This window comes from Dreissena polymorpha, chromosome 6, assembly GCF_020536995.1.
Source record: "Dreissena polymorpha isolate Duluth1 chromosome 6, UMN_Dpol_1.0, whole genome shotgun sequence".
Classification (NCBI taxonomy): domain Eukaryota; kingdom Metazoa; phylum Mollusca; class Bivalvia; order Myida; family Dreissenidae; genus Dreissena; species Dreissena polymorpha.
In genome coordinates, this window is record NC_068360.1 from 91,634,826 (window position 1) to 91,661,949 (window position 27,124).

At 34.4% G+C, this 27,124-nt stretch overlaps 1 protein-coding gene across 3 annotated transcripts in view; it reads left to right on the forward strand.

The window, feature by feature from the left end:
* Positions 1 to 2,513: 2,513 nt before the first annotated feature.
* The window catches only part of LOC127833395 (fatty acid CoA ligase Acsl3-like), a 63,375-nt gene continuing 38,764 nt past the window's right edge, over positions 2,514 to 27,124 (forward strand). The window contains exons 1-2 of one of the 3 annotated variants that reach the window (XM_052358625.1): positions 2,525 to 2,592; positions 7,261 to 7,505. The gene's annotated coding sequence lies outside the window, so the exon portion shown is untranslated. Of the gene's footprint in view, positions 2,593 to 7,260; positions 7,506 to 18,605; positions 18,810 to 27,124 lie in introns of those variants that run through there. The other 2 variants (XM_052358624.1, XM_052358623.1) reach the window with 2 other exon arrangements.

The following is a 27,124-nucleotide window of genomic DNA, read 5'->3' on the forward strand; positions in this document are numbered from 1 at the left end:
CTGATAAGAACGGAAATTGTCTGCATTTACCGACTAGGCTAAAGTAATACACGCCGCCAATCTCTTGCACGACGGTTACATTACATTCACCTCTGTGTTAGGCTCAGATCGGACTGTTGTTATGAAAGCGTCTCATTAATGTCATGATCATACCAAGCGTTCATCATTGAGGTTACAGTATACTAAACAATCTCTTGCACGACGGTTACATTGCAATCACTGCATTAAAAGAAAACCATCTCATACCATGATATCTTATATCAGTCTTAATACATTATTATAAAATTGATATGGTTTTTTGATGTTAAGAAACCAACATACATACACACGTCGAAGCGATTCCTAACGTCACTCAATAAACATTATGTTCAATTGTTTACATTTGTCAAGTGCGTGGAATGATTCCATCTGCGTAAATGGGCAATAAAATAGTTCCAAAGAGTTGCATTAAAACTCGCAAGTTTTTGCACGATTTATTGTACATGTAAAAGTCATATTTCTTAATTTAATGCATGCGATCTTAAATGTCCAATCAAATATACATTGAATGCGTTTGTTAGGTTTTAACTATTTTATAGACAAAATGGCGTGCTGAGCCTTTCGCAGAGTTGTATGTGAGAGCAAGGAACGACAACTCTGCGTGGAGATTGACACGCCGAGGGTGTAGCGAACTCGGCGGAACGCCGCGTTTTACCTCGCTTTCAAACTCCGCGTAAGCACTCGCTAGCAGGAATAAAAAAGCGGAGTGAGTGCGTTTTGGGGGGAAAACGCGTGAAGTGTACTTTATATATATATATATATATATATCCCTCAGCCACCGTTTTAAAAGAATGTCAGAAGGGCCATCTCATGGTTCTAACTTTGAGCGACTTCAGCATCTTTGTCACACAGCCCTTTTTTCTTGCTTTGAAGTCGCCTGATAGGAATCTGGATGCCCGTCGTTGACTAAGCTCCTATAGTCAGTGTTTTTTAATGTGTGGGTACCCAATGATTAAACTGTTTTCGAGTGTTGATCTTACAAGAGATAGTTATGTTGTTTGGATTTTAGATTTTTCGTTAATAAATCAATACTAAAACTTGTCTTACTTGAAACTGTCTTCAAATGGATTCCGAATTCAGAATTATCTGTAAAGGTGTCGCCTGTGTATTGGTTGTCTTCGACTTGTTAGAGGATATGGTTTTCAATTTAGTAGTTGCGGCTGGATTTATTGTTAAAGCTCGTAGTGTATCATATCTTGGCGTTGAATCTCATACCAGTACCCCACTTGAATACCCAGGATTCTAGCGCATTGAGATCCGATTGAAGTTGTAAGTTTTCCTGGCTTTTCTTGATTTGCCTGTAAAGGAGGAGGCAGTCGTCAACAAAAAGGCAAGCTGTAGATTTGACGCTCTCCGGAAGATCGTTGATGTGGCATAGCAAAACCAGGCGTCCGAGTCCTGAGCACTGGTGGACTCCTTATTCGAAAGCGACGGGTTTGGATGGCTCTCCACCAATCACTAATTTGTATAGACCAGTTTATGAGTCACATTGCCATTTGTTAATGGTACCGCCCATTTCATACAAGAACATCTTGTTAAAGAGACTCATATGGGGGACGGTGTCGACTTATTTGGAGAAGTTTAGTATAAGTATGACTATGTGAATATACTAGTATGTGATACATTTAGCGTTTTGTATTGTTGGAGTAAGTCATTAATTGTTTTCAATAGTTGGGTTTCACACGAGAAGTCAGATCTAAATTCATTTTTTACACTTGTTAACTTTCATTTCGTTGTATTTTTTTTTCAATGATGTGTTCGCATATAATGTGTTCCAATAGCTTACAATTAACGCGGTGTGAGATACTGGTCGATAATTTCTATATTGTTGGGAGTCTCCTTTCTGGAAGACAGTTTGCGCTCTTCCATTATGTTTGTAGTTTCCCATCATCTGTAGATGTTTTAAAGATATTTTTAAGGGTTGGCTCAATACAATAATGGTACAGTATTTTAACAGAATGTTTGCAGTTGTCTGGCCCTTTTGCTTTAATTTTGTCCGTGTTGATTAGCTTTTCAAGTGTTGTTGTTGTTTTGTGGGGGGGTAGGGGGTAGGGGGAGGGATGGGCTCCGTGTGTTTTTACAGGGTTGTAATTGTGGGATTTAGAAAACACTAATCCGAATTGTTCAGCCAAGATTGCGTCTTTGTTTCTGTTGTAGTAAAGTTGATATTGTTTCGTCATGGTGTGGACTCCCACCTGATCTAGTCCTTGTGACTTGACATATCGTCAGAATGCTTACGTGTTATTTTAGTCCACAGGTACTTGAAAAAAATGTTTGGTCCTTATTTCTGCTAAATATAATAAGAGAATATATAAGGACCAAAAAATTGTTTTCAGGTACCTGTGTTTTAGTCTAATCCTTTATTTTTAACCAATTTTAAATCTTTTAAAACTAGAACAATACATGGCAATCTGTAAACACAATTTTATTTTATAAACGTTTTAACAATTTTGGGGCCGTTTTAACTTGTGGCCGTTTTGAGTGACCTCCTAAACGGTGCAAACATAACTTATGCTGTCAAAGAAAGACCTGCGAAGTGATATTAATGAAAAGGTACCGTTTTCACTTTAACTCGTGTCAACAAACGAACGTATTTTTGTCATTCAATAAATTACGCTTTCAATTTACAGCCACGCACATAGCGCTAATGCACTTGACACAGTGTCATTGATTTGTTTCAAATTGTGTGCAGCTGCCATGGCTATAGTCCAAATAATTAGACGTAAGCTACCCCGCTTACGTCTAAACGGCTACCGTCGTTTTCCTATAGCAAATTGAGTTCACTTTAAACTTCAGTTTTTTCGTTAAATCTTTGCTAATGCATAAAATTATCATTAATTAGAGATAAATGTGTGCGATTACCTCTTAAATGTGTAAAAATTGTGCTTTTAAACCACTTATGTACATTTTTAAAAATAAACATATCCCAGTGTGACCCAAATTCGACGATGTAACGGTTACATGAAGCAATATTTAGCAAATAATGAAAGAAATAATGAAATGTTTAATAGCACAAAATAATAATTTTAAACTCTGATGTATTACTTTGAAATGATTCCAAGACAATAATCATCCATTTAATCGATACAAATAGAACATCGTCAAATTTAGGTGTCGTCGAATTTGGGTTACGGTAGGATACACAACACACGAAATGTGTTTGTCGTTTATAGAATTACATTGAATTATCTTGAACGAAATTATTTTTTGAATAGGTTACACATAACCAATTGTTGTTGTACAACAAACCACATCACTTTTTAGCTTTCTGTACTCTTTAATTAAATGGAACCTATATGTGTGTGTTAAAACTACCAGTTGTATCACGGAGTGTATATTGTTAGGAGATGAATCGAGTATTTGACCCTTACTGTAGTAAATTCAATCTTATGCAAAAACTATTCATCCGATTTTATTGGTTTATCTTGTTGCTTATTAATTCCTCTTTCAAAAAATATACGTTTTAGTATATTCCCATTGTTATTAATGGATTTATAGCGAGATAAACTCAAGAAATACACATTTTATGTTTTACCAACGCGCGTTTTACCGTATTGTGGCTATCGATCTTGTACAATTAGCGTACAGCGAAGCGCCGAGGTTATACATTTTGATGTACCCACTCACGTCTTTTGTTGAATTATAGTTTCATTTCTCAGCCGATTTTGACAAATTATATATCATTAGAAAGCTTACGTTACGTAGTCAGGGGTTCCACTGGCCCAAAAAAAGTTGTCGCCACTTTTTTGCGGCGTTAATACTGTCGGTTATTCCACCTTATTAATAAGAACAATCATTTTAAGAAACCTTACTACATTAATGTCATTGACTATATTATCACTTTAAAAAATATGTTATTTCATTAAAAAAACATAAGTACCTTCATAAGTCATACCTTCATAAGTCTTAATAAGCTTTATTTGTATATAAATAACATTTTTTTCAACTTGATAAACAACACAGATAACCAAAATAATACAATAATGTTAACATCAATGTATTAAACAGTATGCTGCATAAATGTTTCGAAATTAATTATTTCAACATAAAATCACACCAATGTTCATCATTTGAAAGGGAATCAGAAAATAAAGCATCTCACTTCAAAGTGTTTAACAGTTATATTTGGTCATTTGGACATGATATACATCAGCTTCTGTTGTTAACAAGTTTTCTGTTAGTGGTGGATGATTTCAAGGTTCAATTAAATGACTGTTGTTCACGCCTTTTTCCTGACAGAAAGGCCCAGATAATTGCCACCATCCATTCTAGTTGCCTGAAATAACATAAAACATATTTTTACAAACTATCAACATCAAACCAACACATAAATGTCCCTTCTTTTAAATGTCCGAATTTAACATATCCGAAATATAGTACATCGAGTGAATGTTTTATATTTAATTCAGAAATTGTTGTTATCTTAATCAATTTATATCCTTCCCAGAACATTACAATAATGAATCTATTAAACAGAAATGCTCACAAATACCTGTTGAAACAAGTTTTTATTTGTTGATGTGGAGAAATTAAATGCTTTTGCCAGCCCCATGGTTTTGATTTTAACAAAGAAATAGCGGCCCTAATAATCATTATAATTATTGATCGTCGTGAGAGTTTGTCCCCGTGTTACTTAACTTATTGCTCAATATCATAAAGGAGCCGTTAATCCGGTTAAAACTTGACAATAGCAGTAAAAACACCGTTTATAACACTTACACGCTTCGGTGATTTCTTATGCACTCTGCACTGTAGGTCGCTTACATCGTCGTAAATCAATATTTACAACTGACAGACGCTGGCCGCTAATGCTCGGTCACGTGCTTTCGCCTCGCAGTACATTTTTGGATAGGATTTTACCGATTTTTTGAAATTCGCCACTTAAAAAAAATTGGAGCCACATTAAAAAATTTAGCGCCATTTGGCGCCAATGGCGATCGACAGCGGAACCCCTGGTAGTAAATAGATATATAAATATATATTAAGTTTTTCTTCTGATTTCTACAGCCCGGCGAGTTATAACTTTAACTTTTGCAAATATCATACCGTTTTGGAGTTTTAGAATCGAGATTTACGGTTGACATGTTCGTACTTAATACCAATTTGTAGCGTTCTTCTGATTTCGACAGCCCGGCGAGTTATAACTTTAACTTTTGCAAATATCATACCGTTTTGGAGTTTTAGAATCTAGATTTACAGTTGACATGTTCGTACTTAATACCAATTTGTAGCGTTTATATTTGGAGTTCAGTTTTAAAAATTACATCTTGCTTAGAAGAATAGAATTCTGTATACGATAGAAAAAAAATTGTTTTAAAACGAAAGTAATTAAGGAATGAAGGCGGAAGAAAGTAGCGCGCGTTCCTAACGCACTGAACTGATGCTACGGTCTTGGCGATTATGCTTTTGTTTAGAAACCGGCCATTGAATTTCCTTTGCCATGATTATTATATTTTTTATGGAATATATTGTAGTATTTTGTTCACGAAACATATCAATAAAGCTTATTATAAATAAATCTTAATAAATTAACGATTTCAGCTCTTGTTTATAACACAGAAAGGGTGTTAAATTTATGATGAAACAGCGTATATAGCGGACCCTCTCGATTTCATTCGGCTTTGCATGCATACTTAAAATAAAATGGGTGTCAAAAACATTCATCGTTTGCTGTTAATTATCAACGAGGGAATTATGTATAATTATATGAAATGTTATTTACCTTAAATTATCAATTTATTAAAGATTCTTGAAAATCATGGTCGGTGTTACGCGGGTCATTTCGTATTTTGACATCAGGGCATCATGTCCAACTATTCAAAATCAGATTTTTTTTCACTGGGACGATGACGGCTTAGATTTAGACAGGCAGACAGATAGTTTATTCAGACTTATACAACAGTACATCGTCTTCAACTCAAATATATAAATTATTTTTAGACGAATTATTAGGTGATTACACATATAGAAGTGATGATTCTGAGAATGTTGCCATGTTTCTTATCCGTGTAATCTAGAGTCCGTGGTTTGAGCATTTTTATTGCGGTGTTCAATAAAAGATATCTCAATAAGCTTGTTTATTGATAGATCTGTGGTTTTATTGCCCCTGTGTTCAGCACAAACCAATTGTCTCGTTATGATCAGATACTGTGCCGACCAATACTAAATAACACTATGGTGTCATACGCCACAGCAGGGACCTATACTTGTGATCATGGAGTCTAAGTGCAAGACTTAAAAAAGTATGTTGTTTAGCTTGCGGTTGTTAAAGCCAAAACGGGGCTTCCCAGCTGGCACAGCTGCTGATATTCAGATCTGAATACTTAAACTAATTTAGACCTTATTCTTAACCGTTGCGCGTTTTACGATATCGGATTTTAGGCGGGAATACAACTTAGTGAAACTATTCAATTTCTTATACAACATTAAGCATATTAACAGTTATTGAAATTAACAATATCAGCGACATATTTTTAAAGACTAAACACCTTTTCAAGTATCGAATTTAACATGTCAATAAAATATATTAATACCAAAAAAGGTTTCATTTTATATTGTTCACATTAAACCTTAAAATGAAAGTGTCGCTTTAACTATTTTCCGTGTCTTATTAAGCCGCGAATCGTTTGCTAAAAACAGTTAACAAAAAGGGCTACACGTTCTAATTCTTAATGAAATACAAAAATAAGTATAACATAATTAATAACGTCCATAAACACACACAGCAAGATCAAAGTTTTAATGTGAAACTAATATGACATTCCACGTAAATTATTATTTTCGTCTAAATCGAATACTATATATTGAAAAACAATGTATTTATAACCGACCAATGAGGTAACATTATGCAACTTTCAATTTACACAGTGCTATATGGCAACAATATGGAATTTGAACAGTGGTAGTATTTTAAGGACTGGACTATCATTACTTGTAAGTTTGTATAAACATTTTTCTAATGCAATTAGTAAAATAATATTTATATTTTATGTTTAATAATTTATTGCATGATTATTCTGTGCTGTTATATGAATTTGATGCCGTTAAAGCTTCCGACATGAATTCATGTCGGAACGATGCTATTGCAAAATAACGTTAAACGATATGAGGTCGATGTAAATCGACCTCATATTTATAGGAGTACCATGGCTAGCTTAGACTTCAAGTTCAGCATGTTCAGTAGTTGCAATAGTGTGTGTGAATGTCAGAGTTTATTTACAGGTACGCTGCGTCTTCACGACTACCTTATGTGCTGACCTGATAGAAGTTGCAATAATTCAACTCTCAGCTTTATAACCCAAAGCGTTGCTGAGAGTTGCAGTGTGCCGGCTTTAGTTCTAAAGGTGCAAAAATTGGATGACCACTGAAAATGCTAAGGTCAAGGAACACTGATATTTCAAAAACTTATCAACGTTTACCTATCTAAAGCACACACTCCAGCAAAGGGTTCCATTTTGTCCATTAAGGCAAGAAATAATTGTTTTTTATTTACTTTCTTATTCTTTCGTATGATCTATCCCCAATACTGGGAAACTGTCCTAATGCTGCCAACTAAAAGTGTCGCTATGAGTTAGGTCGCAGTACACCAATCTTTCATTTTGATATTTGATGTAACCTTAGTTGATAACAAAGTCGAATATTTAAACTGTCCTAAAATCCATAATTACAATGTCAGCAAGAATAGTGTGTTGAAACATCATTGTGTTTTTATCCCCACGTTTTTCGTAGAAAAAGTGGGGATATTGTGGTAATGTGCGTCTGTCCGTCCGTCCGTCCGTCCTGGCCACCTGCTCCTCCTACACTATAAGCACTAGAACTTGAAACTTACATACATGGTAGCTATGAGCATATGTGCGACGGTGACAGTGACGGAATTTTGATCTGACCCCAGGGTCAAAAGTAGTGGGGGTTGGGGCGGGGCGGGTCAGAGATTTTCACTCATTTTTTTATGTTATTTTACATTAACTTCTTCGTTTCTGCACCGATTTACTTCTTATTGATACTGAGCCTCTCTTTTGACAATACGGTCAATCTCAACTATGTATGGCCCCATTACCAACCCTGGGGCGCCCCGGCCACATAGGCCACGCCCACCCAAAATTGCCTTTTACTATAATTTCTTCATTTCTACACCGATTCACTTCAAATTGATACTGAACCTCTCTTATGACAATACGGTCAATCTCAGCTATGCATGGCCCCATTACCAACCCTGGGGCACCCCGCCCACATAGGCCACGCCCACCCAAAATTGCCTTTTACGATAATTTCTTCATTTCTACACCGATAATTTCTTCATTTCTACACCGATTCACTTCAAATTGATACTGAACCTCTCTTATGACAATACGGTCAATCTCAGCTATGCATGGCCCAATTACCAACCCTGGGGCGCCCTGCCCACATAGGCCATGCCCACATAGGCCACGCCCACCTAAAATTGCCTTTTACTATAATTTCTTCATTTCTACACCGATTCACTTCAAATTGATACTGAACCTCTCTTATAACAATACAATTTATCTCAACTATGCATGGCCCCATTACCAACCCTGGGGCACTCCGCCCACATAGGCCACGCCCACCCAAAATTGCCTTTTACTATAATTCCTTCATTTCTACACTGATTTACTTCAAATTGATACTGAACATCTCTTATGACAATACGGTCAATCTCAACTATGCATGGCGCCATTACCAACCCTGGGGCGCCCCGCCTACATAGGACACGCCCACCCAAAATTGCCTTTTACTATAATTCCTTCATTTCTACACTGATTTACTTCAAATTGATACTGAATATCTCTTACAAAACTCTGTCATGTTGGCAAAATTGATGCTTAATAATTTAAAGAAAATAGATACAGTATTAGATACACATAACACAACATGTACATGATTATAGTCTTGTTATTTTTAGCAAGGAAACAAAATTCTCAAGATGGTTGCCAGTGCAGCAACCAATTGTGAAAAAAGAGAAACTTCGGCTATAAAATCGGGCAAAAATAAACCCTGATTTTGAACGTGTTTTTATCATCAATTTAAACTATATTACGAAAATTTAATAAAGACATGTTTGGGAAGTGTAGAGATTGTTATTGGGGCTATTTAAGTTTATTCAAAGCTCCAGTTTTTTCATGTGAACATTTTTATAGTAAATTTAGATTTAATTAAGAAATCACTTTAGTAAATATTTAGAACACATATTTTTGTATAGTATGAGCTCTAATAAAGCAAATATTAAAAGTTTGTATTGAGTTAAATCAAAAACTTAAGAGTTTTTTAAATATATTTTATATATCGCTCGATAAATAAAAGATATTAATTAAAAACTTTTAACTTTAAAACTTAAAGCCACACACCTTGAAATGAAATACATGTTAATCAATACATAATAGATGCAATTTGAAAGTGTGCAAAATTGTCATTAAATTTATAGCCTAGTTAGCAAGTAATTTATTAATTTTCAAACTGTAATGCTTTTAAAACCAAAAGTAGGATTTCTAGACGTAAACGTCCATTTCGACAAACGTGATTATTTTTAAGTTTTAAAGCGCAAAAAAGACAGATTTCTAAATGCATCCTTTTTAAATCGACTGTCCACTTATGTCTTATAATAAATGAAATGTAGCCTTTTGAAATCGACCGCCCACTTATGTCTAATGATAAATGAAATGCAGCCTTTTTAAATCGTTGTCCAATTATATCGTATAATAAATGAAATGTAGCCTTTTGAAATCGACACCCACTTATGTCTAATGATAAATGAAATGCAGTCTTTTGAAAGCCACCACCCATTTCAGATTTAGTATAGAAATTAATTCAGCAGTAATTAGGCTTATCAGTTATTACATACATGGCAGGTTAAGGCTTAAACATATTAATTAAACTAAATTAAATTCAACAATAACACACTGAATGACAGCATTAATACTTGACCCTTTCCCTCTCAGAGGAAAAGTGAAACTGGCTATGTGCAAACAGCATGAAACCAGAAAAGCCTGCGAGTAACTCACAGTCTGTTCAGGTTTTATGCTGTTTGCAGCTCATTATTATGCACCCCTTCGAAGAAGAGGGGGTATATTGCTTTGCACATGTCGGTCGGTCCGTCCACCAAATGGTTTCCGGATGAAAACTCAGAACGCTTAGGCCTAGGATCATGAAACTTCATAGGTACATTGATCATGACTGGCAGATGACCCCTATTGATTTTCAGGTCACTAGATCAAAGGTCAAGGTCACGTTTGGGAGGGCATACGTCACTGACCGTGGAACACTTGTTTACTAAGGGTTGGAAATGAAACCTTGAAAACTTGAATCTAGTAAAAAGGGATTTAATTAAATTTAACTTTCTAAGGGACTACAAATGCGTCAAAATAGGTTTCTACATGTAAGTGGTAAACGGTTAAGTGATTGTTTATTTATATTAGTTAATGCTTTCCCCAAACTTCCAAGTGTGAGTTGTTTCTGATAAATGATGATGGGTATTGTTTAATGAGGGATGAAAAACATGTTAAGAGTTTAACAGAACCCACTTATCCTTTATGTTGCCTAACTTTTGCCTTTTTGCAGTCTTGAACATCTTGCACTGATTTTATCTACTTACATGACCCATGGTTATCTTTGTAAGATTAAATTGTGCAATTTCTGTGTATGCAATCTGGAGTAAATCTATTCTGTGAGATCTGTTTGTATCAAGGGTATAGAGAAGCATATTACAATGTATAAGGTGTTTGCACAAAATGCTTTCCCTACAAGAAACATTTCTTTTAGTAAAATAAATGTAATTTATTTCTATTGGAAGTACTGATTTCTTTTTCAAATGCATGGACCATTTTTAGCTCACCTGTCACAAAGTGACATGGTGAGCTTATGTGACCGTGTGATGTCCCAGGGGTTTTTTTTACTAAGAAAGTGACGCCGATATTCGGCGTCTTCCCCTACCAGAATTTTTCCCCTAAAACTACCTTTTCCCCTCCAAAAATATAATTTTTCACCAAAATATAATATTTTACCCTCAAAGTAATGTTTTTTTCTTTTGGGAAGTCGACACTTATCCAATTTGTACTGTGTACAACGATCTCGCTCTCTCTCTCTCTCTCCCGACGAACACTCAAATCTGGGAATCCCAGTGATTCTATATATTGCTCTTAAATTATGTCATGGAAACCGGGCAACTAATCGTATTAATCATGTGACTATTTTACTGGATTCCGGTCTTGCGCGAGAAGGGTGTTTCGTCAATTAATTACCAGAAACCAGTTGAATTTTCATCCGGGTTATGTGAAAGCCAGGGTATAAACGTTAAAACAGAAAAAAGTCTCACAATTGGCGTTCATACACAAACAAAATAAAACGTTCGGACTCGGAAAATATTAATTGCGTTGACGCATTTTCTAAGAATGAATCATAAAAAACTGTTGAAACCCAGCAGGAGTCGGAGGTACATGTAATCAACATCGATTAATACTATCGGATTATTGTGAAAGTGAAAGTAGACAATCGGCAGCTGCCGCACCTTTCCCTTCCAATACTGTAGCAGATCTAGATTGTCAACCCATTCATCATGAAATTGAAATCACAATATTGACATCGTTCCCCGGCCCCAGTTGAAAACATTTCCCATTATTAGATCTACCCCTGCAACTTTATTTAGGACTTTGACTTTAATATCATACTTGTTCATGTGTTTAAGAACAAAAAGGTCAGAGACATGCCTCTTTTTCTAAAAAAACCCCCTGAAGTATGTAGGCGAGTTATAGACATTGAAATGAACAGTTTTTATTTTTTCCCCAAATATGTCTCTATCGCGTTCGATTTTCCCCTTTTACCCAGCGTCTTCCCCTTTATCTAAAAAAAACCCCTGTGTCCGGCGTGTGTGCGTGCGTGTGTGCGTGCATCAGTCAACAATTTGTTTGTGTAGACAGTAGAGGTCACAGTTTTCATCCAATCTTTATGAAATTTGGTCTGAATGTTCATATTCAAGAAATCTGGGTTTGGATTGTATTTGGGTCATCTGGGGTCAAAAACTAGGTCACTAGGTCATAAACTAGGTCACATAATAGGTCAAATAATAGAAAAACCTTGTGTAGATAATAGAGGTCGAGGTTTTCATCCAATCTTTATGAAATTTGGTCAAAATGTTTATCTTGATGAAATCTGGGTTGGGATTGTATTTGGGTCATCTTGGGTCAAAAACTAGGTCACTAGGTCAAAAACTAGGTCAAATAATAGAAAAGCCTTGTGTAGACAGTAGAGGTCACAGTTTTCATCAAATCTTTATGAAATTTGGTCATAATGTGTATCTTCATAAAATCTGGGTTGGATTGTATTTGGGTCATCTGGGGTCAAAAACAAGGTCACTAGGTCAGAAACTAGGTCAAATAATAGAAAAACCATGTGTAGACAGTAGAGGTCACAGTTTTCATCAAATCTTTATGAAATTTGGTCAGAATGTTTATCTTCATAAATCTGGGTTGGGATTGTATTTGGGTCATCTTGGGTCAGAAACTAGGTCACTAGGTCAAAAACTAGGTCAAATAATAGAAAAACCTTGTGTAGACAATAAAGGTCGCAGTTTTCATCCAATCTTTATGAAATTTGGTCAGAATGTTTATCTTGATGAAATCTGGGTTGGGATTGTATTTGGGTCATCTGAGGTAAAAAAACTAGGTCTCTAGGTAAAATAATAGAAAAAACGTCAATTTGTTTTGTGTAGACAGTAGAGGTCACAGTTTTCATCCAATCTTTATGAAATTTGGTCAGAATGTTTATCTTGATGAAATCTGGGTTGGGATTGTATTTGGGTGATCTGGGGTCAAAAACTAGGTCACTAGGTCAAAAACTAGGTCACGAGGTCAAATAATAGAAAAACCTTGTGACGGTTTTCATCCAATCTTTATGAAATTTGGTCAGAATGTTTATCTTGATGAAATCTGGGTTGGGATTGTATTTGGGTCATCTGGGGGTCAAGAAATAGGTCACTAAATCAAATAATAGAAAAGCATTGTGTAGACAATAGAGGTCACAGTTTTCATCCAATCTTTATTAAATTTGATCAGAATGTTTATCTTGATGAAATCCGGGTTGGGATTGTATTTGGGTCACCTGGGGTCAAAAACTAGGTCACTAGGTCAAATAATAGAAAAACCTTGTGTAGACAATAGAGGTCACAGTTTTCTTCTCATCTTTATGAAATTTGGTCAGAATATTTATCTTGATGAAATCTGGGTTGGGATTGTATTTGGTTAGTCAGGTGAGCGATTCAGGGCCATCATGGCCCTCTTATAGCGTCTTTTAACAAGTAAAATGGGAAATTTGGGCATGGTATGGTTTTTTAGCTCACCTGATTGCTCAGGTGAGCTTTTCTTAACGGTCTTTGTCCGTCATATGTCCGTCTGTAAACATTTGCTCGTAAACATTCTAGAGGCCACATTTCTTGTCCCATCTTCATGAAACTTGGTCAAAAGCTTTGCCCCAATAAAATACGGCTGAGTTTGAAACTGGGTCGTGCCGGGGAAAAAACTAGGTCACTAGGTCAAAAAAAAGAAAAAACCTTGTAAACACTGTAGAAGTCACATTTCATGCCCAATTTTCATGCAACTTTGTCAAAATGTTTGCCTTAATGATATGTTAATTGGGTTCAAAAGTGGTTTCGGTCCGTTTAAAAACATGGATGCCAGTGGGGGGGGCAGTTTTCCTTATTTGGCTTTAGAGAAACCTTGCAAACACTCTAGAAGTCACAATTTTTGCCCAATCATCATGAAAGTTGGTCAAAACATTGGTTTTATTGATATCACGGACGAGTTCGAAAATGGTCAAGATCGGTGAAAAAAACATGGCCGCCAGTAGGTGGGGCATTTTTCTCTATATGTATATAGTGAAAACATGTGAACACTAAAAGTCACATTTTTGGCCCAATTTTCATAAAATTTGGTAAGAACATTTGTTTCCTTGATATGAGAGTTGAGTTCGAAAATGGTTCTGGTCCTTTGAATAACATGGCTGCCGGGGGGGCAGTATTCCTAATTTGACTATAGAGAAACCTTGTAAACACTCTAGAAGTCACAATTTTTGCCCAATCAACATGAAAATTGGCCAAAACATTGGTTTTATTGATATCTCGGACGAGTTCGAAAAATGGTCCAGATTGGTGAAAAAACATGGCCGCCATTGGGCGGGGCATTTTTCTCTATATGTACAGGGGTTTTTTACCTTATATAACAGACGCCGAATATCGGCGTCTTCCCCAAGCAATCTAGGCTACTTTTTTCCCCTTCCCGGACCGAAAAATTCCCCAAGCGGAAGCTTTTCCCCTCCATAAAACAGTTGAAAACGATTGAATTTTACAACAAATTTGCTCGAAATCGTACAAAACACCGTTTGGTACCCGTCCAACTATGGTTTCCAACCCGTACACGCCGTTCTGTAGTGTGTAAATGTTACGACAATGATAACCTCCCTTGGCTGATTTACGATAACTGTCAACTCGCTTTATGTTAAATGTCACCAAAAAAGGCAAAATGTCGCATAACTGGCGAAATTACCGGAAAAAGCCCCAAAAAATTGCGAATAACACTGTTATTTCAGCTTTCTTCACAAAAGTAAGTCCACTGCAGCGGTCTGTTCCTGAACGGTCTGAAACTGTCACAGCCAGTCCCTGTCAAGGTCAACTCAGTCTGGCACAGCCGGCCACAGTTAGTCCCTGTCATGAAGTGATCACTTTGACAAAGTCAGTCATAGTCTGTCCCAGCCAAGATGATCATCAGACTCATGAGTCTAGTGAAATCCTAATTGCATCACCAGTGCATTCTAATTCTGCAAATGATGCCAACAATTCTAATTCTGCAAATGGTGCGTTAGTGGAGATGTTTATAGGACTGAAAAACAGGGAAAAGCCTCTGTGAAATTGTGTAATAACATGTAAATTAACCACAAATATTGATGTATGAAGAAAATACAGTCTTTTTTGTTTTTTTAACCCAATTAACAGTAAAAGTAAGACTTTTCTATTAAGGAAAAAACGCGCGATTTTTTCCCAAAAGGGGAAAATCGCACATGAAATTTCCCCAAAAGTGGAAAATCGCGCGTGAAATTTCGCCAACCTAAGGGCTAAAGGCCCCTTCCCCTACAACCCCCAAAAAAACCTGATGTATATAGTGAAACATGTGAACACTCTAGAAGTCACATTTTTGGCCCAATTTTCATGAAATTTGGTCACAACATTTGTTTCCTTGATATGAGAGTTGAGTTCGAAAATGGTTCCGGTCAGTTGAATAACATGGCTGCCGGGGGGGGGGGGGGCAGTTTTCTTATATTTATTCATAGTAAAAAAAGCTTTTGAACACTCTAGAAGTCACATTTTTTGCCCAATCATCATGAAACTTGGTGAAAAGATTGGTTTTATATATATCACATAATTAATGCCATAATTATTGCCCTTAGATTGTCCAAATTTTCATTTTATTATACACGATCCTTGTAAACACTCTAGAGGTCACAATTTTGTTTCAGATTTTATGAATCTTGGTCATAATATTTATTTTTGTAAGCAAAGTTTGATGTTTGGTAAGGGGGGGTCAACTCAAAATATAGGTCAACAGGTCAAATCTTACAAAAACAAAAACACTCCATATTCCAGAGTTTTGGTTCAATAATGATGAAACTTGACCAGGATGTTTGTCTGGACAATATCTAGGTCAAGTTTAACGTTTGGTAAAGATTGAATGAACCGACTTCTCTCAGGTGAGCGAACTAGGGACATTTTGGCCCTCTTGTCTTATATTTTGTAAAAAACTTGTATTGTCATGGGTTCCTCTGTTGGTATGACTCACCAAATTGCAATGTGGAAACAGTTTTGTTTCAAACTCATGAGTTGTTATTGGTCAGATTATGTTTAACCCTTTCAGTGCGGGAACTGAATTTTGAAGGCCTGTGCAAACAGTTTGGATCCAGATGAGACGCCACAGAACGATCCAAACTGTTTGCTATTCTTATAGTATTTTTTGAAAAAATCGAAGAAAATACTAATTTTAGAAATTTAGCAGACGACATTTTAGCAGACAACAAATTTCCCAGCATGCAAAGGGTTAAAGTCAACATGCTTTTAGTATTTCTTGAATTATTAAGATAAAAAGTATTTATATTAAGGAAAAAACATGATTTTCATCCAAGCATCGTCAGCAGTTAGCAGTTAGTCAGCGTGACAGCTTTATTGAATTTCATACATGTACATGTGAAAGCCTTAATTACTCTAATGATTGTATTGATTTGTATACTCTCCATGATAAATAGGTAATTAATACATTCAGTTCTATAGTCCTTATTTTCTCATTACAGTGCTGTTAGTAATCAACGTGGTAAAACATCCATCATTCTTGTTAATTTTGTACACTGCATTTATGGTTTAAACTGCATCATTTTCTGCAACAATCTCATCAGTTTTGAATAAGGAGATTTGTCAGCCACATACAGGTAAAATTTAAATTAAATATACTATTCTTATTACAGTCTGAAACATGAACCCATGGCCTGATGTTAATCCTGTGATGAAACTTAAGCTTTCTGGTGATGGAAATCATTTGTTTATTAAATGCTGACTTGTGATGAACAAAATCTGTCAAGATTGTTGGGAAATTAACCAACTTATAGTACCAGGCGGTTACAGAGAAATAAGCTTCATTTAGTTTTGGCGTTCAGTCAAGGTTTAGTTGGTAAAATAATCAAACTGAAACAAGTGAAAGAAGATGTTTATCATGTATTGTAATTCTGATTTACTGCTGTAAATAAACTAGAATAATGGAATAAAAGTGTGAACACTACTATGTTGTTAACAACTTAAACCTCTTAATGAAATACATGTTTTTAGGACATGATACTTTCATTGTCAAATAATTATAATTCTCCGGCTAAGCACAATTGCTGAAAAACCATAGCCCCTTGAGAATTTATGAAACTTTTTTGTCTTGCAAGTTAAATACATGAAGCAGTCAGAATTTACACATGAGTTTTATTTTTTTGAAAACAATATTGATTGCTGATCATAACTGATAAAAAAGTTATATGTGTATGAACTTGTACTTGCAATTGATTTCAATGTGGATTACAAGCAAGCCAAGTTCTATGAAGTGTGCTATACAGTTCATATAAAGTTCATATTTTATCAAGCAATTTTTTGTTACGCAGTTTTGATAACTAAAGGACATTGACCCTTTTAATAATGCTCGATAAGAAAACACTGCTGGTTTGAAATTTTAAAGTGTGTCAATCCTTATTCTTATTATAGTAAGGAAAATGAGAAATTCACCCTAGATAAGATTTACTTGATTATTTAAAGGGACATAATTGTGCTTTGAAAATGAACTTCAGGTCACTAGGTCAAAGGTCAAGGTCACAGTGACTCGAAACAGTAAAATGGTTTCCGAATGATAACTCAAGAATGCTTACGCCTTGGATCATGAAACTTCATAGGTACATTGATCATGACTGGCAGATGACCCCTATTAATTTTCAGGTCACTATGTCAAAGGTCAAGGTCAAAGTGACTCGAAACAGTAAAATGGTTTCCTGATGATAACTCAAGAATAATAAGACCTAGGATCATGAAACTTCATAGGTACATTGATCATGACTGGCAGATGACCCCTATTGATTTTCAGGTCACTAGGTCAAAGGTCGAGGTCACAGTGACAAAAAACGTATTCACACAATGGCTGCCACTACAACTGACTGCCCATATATTGGACATGCATGTTTTACAAACAGCCCTTGTTTAAAAAGAGCAATATCGAAGCAATAAGTCCAGAATGACTTCCCCTTGAATATGAGAAAATTTTGAAATCCCGCTTGTTTACGTGTTTACGCAATTAATTCCACAGTTTTCATCCAATTATTTCCAAATTCGCACAGTATCTTTATATCAATGAGGACTTGAACCCTATTGAATATGAGCAGTATTGGAGAAACAAAAACACAATAATCTCCCCTTGAATTTGAGAAAATTCTCCTTGTTTGCACGATTAAGTACACAGTTTCCATCGTATTCTTTCCAAACTTACACAGTGTTTATAGCAGTAGAGCGATTCAGGCCCTCATGGGCCTCTTGTTTGTGCATAAGAAGCAAAATGTCTTCATACTTTGGCAAAAAGTAAGACAAAAATGAAATCAAATGTTAAACTTTATTCATACTTCAGCATCTAAAAGTCTGTTATGGCTATAAAAATGTTGCCATTTCAGATAAAATATTGTCTGTTTGGCTGTAATTATTTATAAGTATTGAAAAGTATTTTTCTGCATTTCACTGTTGTTTGAATGCCTAATTTATGCATTAACGCTGTCTTGGGTTATGAAAATCTTACCTAATATTCCTACCAGTTCATGAGGTGAAATGCACAAAAAAGCTATTCAAGAATTCTTAAGTAATCTTGGTATTACTTGAATACATGACTGTGTGTAACAATCATGTGATGTACCTTTAGCTGGAGATTATCTGTTACATTAGGTCATAATCTATTGGTCTATTAAATCACTGTGAGATGGTGGGTTGACAGTGGGGTGGTATATTGTGAAAAAACAGGCCGTCAGAAAGAATTATCAAATATTTACAGTTCAAAGTACATGTACACTCGTATCATATAGCTGTCTTATCCACTTGACATATTTGTCAACGATCGAACTAAGTCATGAGAAAGTGTAGCAGTTAGGTGGTGGACTTGTTTTAAAATTATTGGAGATTTGAATTAGCTGATTATTTTATTGATGCCAAAGAAAATGTAAGAGATTTATGTGTAGTACATGTATATGGCTTGTTTATACAATTTGATATGATATACATACATGTATGACCATTGGGGCTTATGATTTTAAGTTAACAAATCTTTCAAGTATGTTTATTTGATATGTGCTCAGTTAAATCTTTACTGAGTTGGTAACATCTGTGTGATATCAGTAGCATTAAGAATTTGTCTTGTCAGTAAATTTTATAGATTTTTTTTGCAGTAGAAATACAAGTTAGAGTGTTTGCTTGTGGGTCTTTGTTTAATTATATTGATTTATATGTATAAAGTTCATTTTGCATGTGATTTAATTATATTTATGTATAACATGTAATTGCAATTAACAAAACAATTCTTAATTTTTTTAATTTACCAGAAACATATGGATTAACTGTTGAAAAACTTTAATTTTTTCGAAATCCTTAAAAAATCTTGCTACATTGTATTGAAGTGTGCAGTAAAGGTACAGATTTAATATTTTAAATGCTGTGTTAAAAAGTGAAGAATGACAACCAACTTTTGACTTGATTGGATATGTTGAAGAGACCTTTGAACGAAATGTTTTGTCAAAGCCAAAAGTGTTGTCCCTTATTAGCCTGTTTATACTGCACAGTTTATCTGGGACGACTCTTCACGCATATGCATTAACCCTTTGCATGCTGGAAAATTTGTCGTCTGCAAAAATGTCGTCTGCTGAATTTATAAAATTAGCATTTTCTTTGATTTTTTTCAAAGAATACTATCAGAATAGCAAACAGTTTGGATCCTGATGAGACGCCACGTTCTGTGGCGTCTCATCAGGATCCAAACTGTTTGCAAAGGCCTTCAAAATTCGGTTCCCGCACTGAAAGAGTTAAGCACAGTTTTCCTGGACAGGGGCTCAATGCATGGATCAATTCATGAAACATTGAGTTTATTGTTTATAAATACACATCTCAGCTAATGTTGCTTCCTTATTAATATTGTTTATTTTAGGTACGTATACTACATGCACTAGAGGTTTTTATTAATGGCTCAGATAAAGTAGATGCTATGCTATACTATTTGTACTATAATAGTCACATATTTATCACATCTGAATAACTTGATGATGAAAGGAAAAATAATTGTTGGATGTTGTTTGTGGTAGAAATAATAATAAATTTTGTCAGAACTTAAGACTACATTAACATAGCTAAAGAAGTTTCTGCATGGCTGTATCTTCTCCTTTAAATAGTAAAACTAAAACTTTTTCATCTCGGACCATTGTCAGGTGCATTTGGTTACATATCAGCTTTTTGGAAGGGAGCCCTTTGAGAATGGTTGATCTGGTTATAAAAATGATACTGTGTATGGTTCTTATTGTGTTGCTGCAAATACTACTGCTGGTGGTGATGAGGATTTGGTTCATGATGATAATGTTGATGATGATTCTTATGTTGTTGATGGTGCAGTTGGCTACTGCTGATAATAGTGGTGATAATGATCTTGTTCACAGTAGTAATGTTGCTGATGAAAATCTGTATAGTGCTGCTGATGATTATGATGATGGTAGTAGTAAATATTATAATTTGAATTGTGGTTATGTTATGAATGATTCTGCTGCTGATGACGACGATGAAGCTGCTGCTGCTGATGACGATGCTGCTGCTGCTGCTGCTGCTGATGATGATGATGAAGCTGCTGCTGCTGATGATGATGACAATGCTGCTGCTGCTGATGATGATGATGATGTTGATGATGATGATGATGATGATGGTTTATTATGGACAAATAAGTTTCTGATGTCAGATGAGCATGTTGATGGTGGTGATTATCTGTGTAAATTCTTTAAAGTTTATGCTTCACAAATCTGTATTGAAAATAGGACACCATATCAGTTTTGAATGTCAAATTAAATGCTATCTTTTGTCTTAAGCTTTCTTTGTATTTTTCAAACTAGATCCTTTATCTTAGTGTCTTTGTTGACAGAGTCTTCTTTTGGAATGTTCATTTTGTCCCAACAAGGCGAAAATATTCAGGAAAGTTAGGCAATTGATTTGCAGATATATCCATTTTCATTTGAAATAATCAATACACTAAGTCACTTAAATATGGGAATGGTCCATTGTATAGCTCTATGTATTTGATTTTACAAAGAAATTTAATTAATTAATTGGTACTCACTGGTGTGCTTTGCGCACATTATCTCAATTGTTAATAACTCAATCAGCATTTTTTTCCTCTATTGGGTAAAAGAACCGGTACCAGCCCAAAATTAGCATGCAAAACCTTGAAATTTGGAAAAATTGCGTTTGAAAATCTTTAAATTGAGAATATTTGGTATATTCAATTGCTTGGTACCTAATAGCACAAACACATTAAAATATTATTTCCCATGCCTTGTTTTGTTAACAATTGTTCACTTTAAGTGCTCATTCGGTACTCATACTTTTAAGATCCTGACTGATGCACTTTTAGGGCCTCGTCTTACACTAAATTTAGATTTGTCATCATCAACAATTTTAGTTTTCTGAAAGCCATACTTTAACAATGCCCTTCTCAAAATAAAATACACTTTTTAACAAAATACGCTTTAAAAAGTGTATTTTTTCTGCATTTTTACCGAAAAGTGTATTTTTTCTGCATTTTTTTCATAATTAAGTGCACTAAAGTGCATTTTTTCTGTATTTTCATTATCTTTCAGTGTATTTTACTGTACTTTAAGTGTACCTTCTGTAGACAAAGTGCATCTTTTTATGCAATAAGTGCATTTTTTCAATGAAGTGCATTTTTTGTGCATATTAGTGTATCTTCTGATTTGCAAAAAAAATATTCTTTCTGTACAAGTGTAGTTTTAGTGCATCTTCATAAAAAAGAGCAACTCTATAGCAAATAACTGACGTTAAAGGACAGAGATATAGTGTTTAATAGGAGGATTGTACTGAATTCTTTTTTATCTTCACATAATGTTTATGGTCTTATTATTGCAATTTGTCTGCTCATAAAATATGTGAATCAGTAGAGCAGCTTTTAAAGGGAAAAGTACAACTAAATCAGGCTGTGGGTAAATAATTAAAAATATTGAAAGTGTCAAAAAAATTATGTGGTCTTGCCAGAATCAATTATATCTTCACAACATAAAAAACAAGTATTTGAACTTTCTTACACTGATATTTAACCCCAATTCAATTAATGTCTACCACATTGACTATTAACATACATTTTAAAAGACAATTTAAATAATATTTATAATATTATATTTATTTCCTAACACCATTCAGTATGTTATATTGAAATATTCACAATTAAATATAATATGCTAAGTGTGCTGTGTATTATTCAATAAATATCAGATAAGATCAGGATCAGATAAGAGATCAATTAGCATCATAAACACTAATCCCTATCAGTGCTCCATCTAGCCAAAACAAAGGGGTGTTTATAGAATTTTGATTGGTTCTGGGACCATCTATTTGAAAACAAACCACTTTTGATTGGTTGGAGCACAGAAAGTTATTTGGAGCACAGGAAGTTATTTTTGTAAACAATTTGGTTTCAGCAACTTAAATTGAGCTAAATTTTTAGGTATAATTCAGCAACATTAATTCTAGTGTCAAATGTCTTGAAATTCTTTCAGCACATGAACTATTGTGTGATGAAAACAATGTGTATTTACTACAATGTGTAAATCAACAATAAGTTTGTTGCAAAGAAGATTCAAAGTGGGTGGTTAAAGTGATCAACAACTGCAGTTTTTGTTTTTTTGGAATGCTGAAGAACAGCTGTAACAGGTTTGTATTTTCATTTCTGCATCTCTTTTTATTTAAATTAATTATGATCATTATCATATTTATGTATTGTCACTGGAAAATGTAACTGGATGAGTAAATGTAATGCAATTTTAAGGAAAAAAACACCATTTGAATTATTATGGCTGTATTTTATGGTTATTGTCATCTTAAAATTTATTTATACCTATTTCTTGTCATTTATGAACAGATTTCTTTCCCCCATATTTAATCAGAACTTTAATATTTTATATTTGAAGGTTAAACCCCAAGGTGAAATTTACATTGATCGGAAGATCCATTGGACAGAATGTGCATCATCGCCTGCCAAAAAAGGGAGCAAAAAGGGGACTACCTGATGTATGGACATGTATACCAGGCCAACTTGAGGGGAACAGGAGTGGGAAACCGTGCCCTGTAGCTTGTCCTTGACCAAGAAAAGATGGATTTGTTGAGAGGTAAAACTATATAATAAAGGTTGTTGCAATTCAAAGAAGTCACACTTCCGACCAGTCCACACAGCCAAAGGAGACCACATATATTAGTACATTTATTAACAGTATTTTCTATCAAACGTAATTTCTTTAAATTATTTATGAAAAGCGTTAAGTCACATGTGATCACGAGATTAAAATTGCAAAAATAAACAAACAAAAACAACAAGCCAACAAACTTGTTTTGATTTAAATTTATGATATTTATAGCAACTGTTGAACAAGATTACCATAACAGCAATATTTAACACTTACATTATAAAATATCTTTCAGGACCTGATCTCAAATGAGATCATGCACGAGAAGCGCCTCGCAGACCATGACAGTAGTATTCAGACCTGTATCATCAGCTGGTGAAGTGCTCTATAAAGGGTTGTTTATGAATGCATTCTTTGTAAGAAACAGTGTATAACAACAAATATAGTGACAGGGGCTAAGCTGCTAAATATTGTCAGCATGTATGCAGTGATTTTCTTTGGAAATTCAAAACAACCTGTACGTACTGGCTCTCAGAAGGGCATGTTTTAGCGCAATAATGAACAAAAAAAGGAAGATCTTAAAAATAAGGTATAGATTTATATAAATTTCATGAATACTGTTCATTTATCATATATTAGGATCCAGAATATGATTGAATTAAATGTACTGCTTTTGTCCATATTAAAAAGGAATTAATGTAATATATAAAAATCTAGTAAATGATAGGGAAAACATTTCAGCTTAAGGAGGGGAAATCTTTAATATTTTTGAAGTGGAAACCACCTGTATTTGGCTGTTAATCAGTTACCGATAATCAGGGGGTAGAAAAATCACTGGTATGAGCTTGATATTTTCAATTGTTAATTCCAGATAGGCAATAGCCCGTTTGAATCCTCTCTTTTATGTAGATATGTAACATTTGTTTTTGTTTTTTAAGGTTTAACATTCTAATAAAAGTGTGTATTTATCTATTGAATTGTACTTTTTGTTTTTTATGTATGTGTTTACACTAACCTTTCATTTAAAGAATGAATGCTGACTTCAAAATGCTGGGATTTTTTTTAAATTTGGTTAATTTTTAAGCATATTAATTTGAAGTGATGAAAAGTACACTTGAGCGTATAATGCGCTTAAAAAATTCACTTCCAACACTTCAAAAAGTGTATCATTTGTATGACTGAAAATGCACTCAAGTGTATTAATGCGCTTAAAAATTCACTTTTAATATTGTAAGGTGTATTATTTGTATGACCGGGAATGCACTCAAGTGTATTAATGCGCTTAAAAAAATTCACTTTCAATTTTGTAAGGTGTATTATTTGTATCAGTGGAAATGCACTCAAGTGTATTAATGCGCTTACAAAAATTCACTTTGAATACTCAATGAAGTGTATTATTTGTATGACTGGAAATGCACTCAAGTGTATTAATGCGCTTAAATAATTTGCTTTTAATTCTGTAATGTGTATTATTTGAATGACTGGAAATGCACTCAAGTGTATAAATGCGCTTTAAAAAATTTACTTTGACCATGAAGTGTATTATTTGTATGTCTTAAAATACACTCAAGTGTATAAATGCACTTAAAAATAAACTTAAGCGCACTTATTATCATAATAAACGCACTTAAGTGTATTATTTCGTGGAAAAAAAATACACTTAAATGTATAAATACACTAGTAAGTGTTTTTTTTTAACAGATTAAAATGCACTTGTTAAGCAAAAAATACGGTGCCAATAACATGCGCATTAAATGCGCATTTAATGTGCATTTAATGCGCATTAAATGCGCATTTAGTGCACTTTTTCGAGAAGGGTGGCAGGCATCCATGAGGCTCATGTCCTTGTTTAACCCTTTGCATGCTGGGATATTTGTCGTCTGCTAAAATGTCTTCTGCTGAATTTCTAAAATTAGCATTTTCTTCGATTTTTTTCAAAGAATACTATCAGAATAGCAAACAGTTTGGATCCTGATGAGATGCCACGTTCTGTGGCGTCTCATCTGGATCCGAACTGTTTGCAAAGGCCTTTAAAATTCGGTTCTCGCACTGAAAGGGTTAACTTTTGTGAACACAGTCATTATTGTGACTCATTTTATTTTTAGAAACCGTATCACTTAAAACAAACAAATTTCACTAGCAGAATTGATAGAAAAATAAAAACGTAAATGGCCTGGTTAATCGAAACACGCTGTTTTATTTTACTTAAATTAATCAAGCATGGAGCTTGTGGTTACACACAACAATTCACTTTTGCTTTTTCACTTGCAGATAACGTTAATTTTTTCATCAAAATTGACGCAACCTTCCTTCTGTTTAGGATATTTTAAACGGCAATTAGAAATTTTAATTTTTCCTTATAAGTTTGGAAAAGTGCTATTTACTGGTACTTTATGAAGAAGGAAAAAATCAATTATTCAATACAATATTGTGGTATCTGAAATAGAGGAAATTGTAACTTCCCCATGAAAATCTGTATAGTGCTGCTGATGATTATGATGATGGTAGTAGTAAATATTATAATTTGAATTGTGGTTATATTATGAATGATTCTGCTGCTGATGACGATGATGAAGCTGCGGCTGCTGATAAGGATGATGATGATGATGATGATGATGATGATGATGATGATGATGATGATGGTTTATTATGGACAAATAAGTTTCTGATGTCAGATGAGCATGTTGATGGTGGTGATTATCTGTGTAAATTCTTTAAAGTTTATGCTTCACAAATCTGTATTGAAAATAGGACACCATATCAGTTTTGAATGTCGAATTAAATGCTATCTTTTGTCTTAAGCTTTCTTTGTATTTTTCAAACTAGATCCTTTATCTTAGTGTCTTTGTTGACAGAGTCTTCTTTTGGAATGTTCATTTTGTCCCAACAAGGCGAAAATATTCAGGAAAGTTAGGCAATCGATTTGCAGATACATGTATATCCATTTTCATTTGAAATAATCAATACACTAAGTCTTGCAAATATGGGAATGGTCCATTGTATAGCTATGTGTAGTTGATTTTACTTAGAAATTTAATAAATTTGGTAACAATTGTTCACTTTAAGTGCTCATTCGGTACTGATACTTTTAAGATCCTGACTGATGCACTTTGTGGGCCTCGTCTTACACTGAATTTAGATTGGTCATCATCAACAATTTTAGTTTTCTGAAAGCCATACTTTGACAATGGCAGGCATCCATGAGGCTCATGTCCTTGTTTAACCCTTTGCATGCTGGGATATTTGTCGTCTGCTAAAATGTCGTCTGCAGAATTTCTAAAATTAGCATTTTCTTCGATTCTTTTCAAAGAATACTATCAGAATAGCAAACAGTTTGGATCCTGATGAGACGCCACGTTCTGTGGCGTCTCATCTGGATCCAAACTGTTTGCAAAGGCCTTTAAAATTCGGTTCCCGCACTTAAAGGGTTAACTTTTGTGAACACAGTCATTATTGTGACTCATTTTATTTTAGAAACCGTATCACTTAAAACAAACAAATTTCACTAGCAGAATTGATAGAAAAATAAAAACGTAAATGGCCTGGTTAATCGAAACACGCTGTTTTATTTTACTTAAATTAATCAAGCATGGAGCTTGTGGTTACACACAACAATTCACTTTTGCTTTTTCACTTGCAGATAACGTTAATTTTTTCATCAAAATTGACACAACCTTCCTTCTGTTTGGGATTTTTTAAACGGCAATTAGAAATTTTAATTTTTCCTTATACGTTTGTAAAAGTGCTATTTACTGGTACTTTATGAAGAAGGAAAAAATCAATTATTCAATACAATATTGTGGTATCTGAAATAGAGGAAATTGTAACTTCCCCATGAATATGTCACAATATATTTGTTCCTTACAATATTGTGGTATCTGAAATAGAGGAAATTGTAACTTCCCCAATATGTCACAATATATTTGTTCCTTTAAAAGCTTTATAGTTATATATAATCAGAGCTCCAGATAAGGATTTGTGAAATAAGTAACGGTACTGCCACTGACAGAAAGAAAAGGAGTAACGCTTAAAATCAATTAGTACCTGTACTACCATATCCAAAAATATAGGTAGTACTGTACTACCCGTG